Raw genomic sequence first — 4804 nt, forward strand, 5'->3', positions numbered from 1 at the left:
TTTTCAGTGTAATACAGTATGTATAATAAAAATTTAGATTTTCTAAGGAAATGGACTGATTACTCTTTTAATTAACTTCTGCTTATTATGCTGACAGTTGAGCTAATGAGTACCACTAGCCTGAGACCAAATAAATGATATGATGATGATGTGCATCCATTTTAGATTTGTCACATGAAAATGTCAACTTTGAAATGCATCTACAGAGGCAAAGTTGACATCTGCTAGCTTAGCTGGTTGGGATATTTGTGAGTAGGAGGTGTGATCAAAATACCTGCTCTTGCTTTTTGGGTGGATTCAGTGAAAGCTGATTAACCTTGGGCAATGTGCCCCCGCAGTGTGGGTGTGCATCTACTTGAGCACCCAACCACAGCCTAGACTTGGTGGTCCAAGGAAGAAGAAACGCTATGCGTGGATGGCCTGCACGGTAAGAAAGCGTGGAATAAACCCTATTTGCTGAATGCCTTTTGTCTGATTTATGGCAGTGACTGCTTCTCTCAATTTTAGCGTGCTGTGGAAGATTTTTGTGGGTTTTGTTGCTTTTTCTCCCAGAAACTGTTCATGCTCACAGATGCCATTTCTGTGGTCTATTTTATTCCATGATACAGCATGAGGACTTACCTTTCAGTATTGAGTTATAAGGACACATGTGGCTGGCCTCGTTCCAGCTTTATGAATGGCCTTGTGACATGGCTCTGCTACACTTGCCTGCGCTTGCACAGTGCCAGGCATAGTCTGAGGTTTTTCTCTCCTGTGTCACACCGACCTTATCGAATAGCTGGGAAGGAAATTCTGTTCCAGGTCAACTACTCTGTTAAAACTCTTGTGACAAAGCTTTGAGAGTAGGTTGAGGTGCACATTTTGCCTATTTCATAGGGCATTTGCTTTGTGAAGGATTTCTTGGCACCCAAAAGAGTGACTCACTAATCCATTTTGCATGAGTAAAGATGTGCCAGGTTGCCTTGTCTTCCTGAGAATGGCCTATTCAGAATGAGACCCATCTATTTTAAGTCATCTGTGTCACTAGACATTTTGGAAAGCATAGCTGGCTTAGCCAAGTAGTTGGCTTTTTTAAAACGTCTAGGATTCCGTTCTAATGCCAAGTCTCGTGATTTTAAGACCTGGACTAATGACTCAGATACTGTCCTAAAGCTGTCCGGTATTCCTGACAGCTTCTGATTGAGCTCTGACATGTTTTATATTCTCCTCTCACATTTCCATGCACTCAGGTGTGCATGTACATGTCCTGAGAGCAGGAAAGGAAAAATAAGACAAGAAACAAAACTTGTGATGCTTCCAAAGCAGAAGAGGTAACTTTTCAGAACCTGCTGTGTTTCAGGATACCTACATCATACCAGACCTGGGAAGATTCCTCCAACTGCCTTTAAGAGCTTGGTTTCTGAGTAGTGTTCACTATTTGCTTGTTCCTGGTATTTATTTGTGCTGTTCTTCGTGGAGGAGACAGGTGATGGACATGCCCTAGGAGTTATTGCAGGAGACATCTGACATCTTCATGTTGAATGTTCAGGGGTTTGAATCACCATGGGACATACAGAAACACGGGCAATGTGCCGGAGAGTCTTCAGTTGCTGTTGAGTGATCGATCCTTCCTGACGTGGTAATGCCATTGGTGTCTCAGCTGTATCTGATCCTTGAGAGCTGCTTGGAAATCGTTTCAGATAACTGCGCTTTCTCCCTTTTTACTGCGAGACTTCCATTTATTTCATTAAATAATTTTTTTTCTGTAGATTCTGCTGTAAAGCAGCTGACCAATGTTTTTTTGTTTGTTTGTTTGTTTGTTTTTTACCCCAGAGCACTAAGTACATTTAACCTGCATCCTTAACACTGACTATACAGAGGAGACTGACACTGGTCCATTCTGGAGTCCTACACATCGGTTTTTTAAGACCGCATTTTTAACTGATGGGAGCTGATTGAAGAAAATATTTAGTGTTTAGGAGCAGTACTGCTGAATTCAGTTTTTGTACTGTCATGCCTTTGCTTGGATAAACTCGGATCTGCTGCGGTAGCATACCTTTCTCCTGGCTATTGTCACTGTTTCTAATTCCCTCTAAATCCAGAAGATAAATATTTTTAAAGGAAGAGTTTTGAGGTATTTGATTAAAATAACCCATTACTTGGATTCCTCCAGCCTCTCTTCTGTGGGTTTTGTTCTTCCATCTGCACAACAGATTATGAAGGTTTCTGCTGGTGCAGCTTAAGAAGATCACGCTGCTGTTCTGTGGTTAGGATACTTTTAGTCTTGACGGAAATGTGGTGATGTCTTCACTCTTCAAAGCTGTGGTGCCATCATGTGGCCGTTCGGTCAGGCACAGGTTTTAATCTGTGTTAGAGCACAAAAAGCACTTGTGTACGTGCCTTGGGATGTGTTGGTGGTTTTGCCTTGCTTTTCTTTCCTACCAGCATAGAAGTGTCCTGGCCCTCCTCTAGGCACAAGGTAGGTGTTAAGGTCCATGAGCAGCATGACATGGCAGAACTGCTTCCCTCCCCCTGAACTGAAGGAAATTCCTGGTGGCTGCCTTTCTGCTCGTCAAGGTCATGGTCTGCCTAGAACTGCTGAGGAGTTTGGTCGTGCTCCTTGAGCAAAGGCTGTGCTCCTTGGGAAGCTCATCCACTGCCTATGCTCATAACAATCCTGCAGGTAAGGTACTGAAGAGCCTTCAGAGGATGAATTATATTTATATTGCTGAATCACAGACTTTTGATGGGTCATTGACCTGAAAAGCTCTGAGTTCCTGTGCTGTTTTATGAGAGTTGAATTTTATACCCGGGCCTGGAAGAACCCTGTGTTTGAAGGGGGGTGTTCTGGATTCCCAATTGCTTCCCAATCTAGCAGACAGGCATAGAGCTGCCTATGGGTGTCAGGAACATATAAGCACTTTTTCCCCTCTGGAAGAGGGAGCACTGACCAGAAGGTACCATCTCTGTATGCAGCCACAGTGTAGTATGACTGTAAAATCCCCACAAGGGTGAAGAAAACCAGTTTTCCAAGAAAAGCACATATCTGAAGCCAGCTTGCACTTCGTAGCCCCTTATCTGATTATCTTGCTGTTTCCCAGGCAATAGATGTGGCAGGATGTCCCCAAGGTACCCAAGGCTCAGTGACAGGGTGCGAAGCAGGAACGTGCTGCCACACTTGACTGATGTTTGAGAGATGCTGTCCCTGCTCAGGGTTTCTTATTTAATAAACAAGCAGCCTGAAAACAAATAAGTCGCTTGGATATCTAACACCAAAGGGATTTGCGGTCATTTGGTGATGGGTGGCAGTGGGTACAAACTGCTGGTGTGGTTGAGCAGCAAGCCCTGCTCCTGGGAGGCACGCCACCACTGTGAGGAGCAGGCAAAGCCTTGAAAACCCCAGGGTGAGGGTAGTACCTGGTGTGTTTGGGGACACAAGGTTCACCACCTCTGGAAGAGCAGCTGAACTGACAAGAAGAGGGCCCTGTGCCAGCCTCGGGCCTTGCTTTAGAGCAGCCACGGCGCTGTTCTTTATTTATCCCCTGCAAACCAACCAGCAGAGGCATTTTGTCTCAGTGGAGACCAGCCAGGGCAGGCCAGAAGCTTATAAATTAACCAATTTGTACTTCCTTGCCCTGAAGTTGCACCAGCCCCTGCCTGAAGAATGTTTTAAACTTCTCTGGTGATTGAAGCAACTGAGGGAAGCAGCCTGCCTCCCCTCCTGCTGTGCTCGGGGCTTTGTTGAGGAGCATGGGAAGGGTTTGTGGGTGAGAGCAACCCCTTCCAGCGCCTGACTGCTCTTTCTGAGCAGAAATGTCTCCTCATTTCCAACATGAACCTCCACTGACGCAACTTGAGGCCATTCCCTTTGGTCCTATCACTGGTTACAGACCCTGTCAGGAGCTCTGGGTACCACATAAGTCCCTCTGTGCAGCGGGACTACACCAACAGCGACCACTTCCAACGCTTCCCTCTCACCACCTCCCAGCCTGCACAAGGTGGGAGAACACCCAGCACATGCACTGTGGGCTATGTGTGACAAACCCACCCGTGCCCTGGTGAGGAGCGCTTGGGGTTTGGGTCAGAGCTCACAAAGCTCATCTTGTGCTTTGCTCTGGGGGGCTGCCACAGCTTGATGTCCCGAGTTATGCAGGTTGTGCCTCCTTCATCTGAGGCTCCGTGGCTGTAAATGTGGTACAAACAGTGAGCAGAATAGCTGCTGGTACACACACAGAAGATGGGATGGGGCCTCACCCCAAACCCATCATGAGGATTGCTGGCTTTGATCCTGATGGCAACAACCTGGCACATCATGTCACCACGTCATGTTGGGGGGCGAGTGCTGAGCCCACCAAGGCAGGGCTTTGGTTATGGCACAACTCGTCTCAGTTGAAATGGGAGCTGCTTTGAACTGGGGGTTCTTCCCAGGGTGTTTTTCTTCTTGCAGGAAACCCTGGGTGTCTAAAAATGAAATCATTTCACTCGAGGGAGATCACGGGGGCCTGGCCAGCCGCCAGGCACAGCTCTGCCTGTTCCTCTTCCCTTAGCCCACTGCGTTTCTGCACCCCATGAGAAGAGGGGAAGGCCTGCAGCTCTGCTCAACTTTCAGTTTGCATCTCACCTGGAGGAGGCCAGCAGCGCCTCGGCAAGCCCTGCTGCTGCTGTCCCCGAATATTAAACCCCCCCCTTTGTCGGGGGGAGGCTGATCTGCCCGAGCCGCATGATCAACATCAGCTGACGGTGCTGGGCACGGACCCGGGGCGGGATAAGCAGTTAGCTGTGGGAGGTCAGCCGCTGGGCCTGCCTCTCGGCCAGCTCCCTCATT

The sequence above is a fragment of the Netta rufina genome (assembly GCF_964035555.1).
Source record: "Netta rufina genome assembly, chromosome: 4".
Classification (NCBI taxonomy): Eukaryota; Metazoa; Chordata; class Aves; order Anseriformes; family Anatidae; genus Netta; species Netta rufina.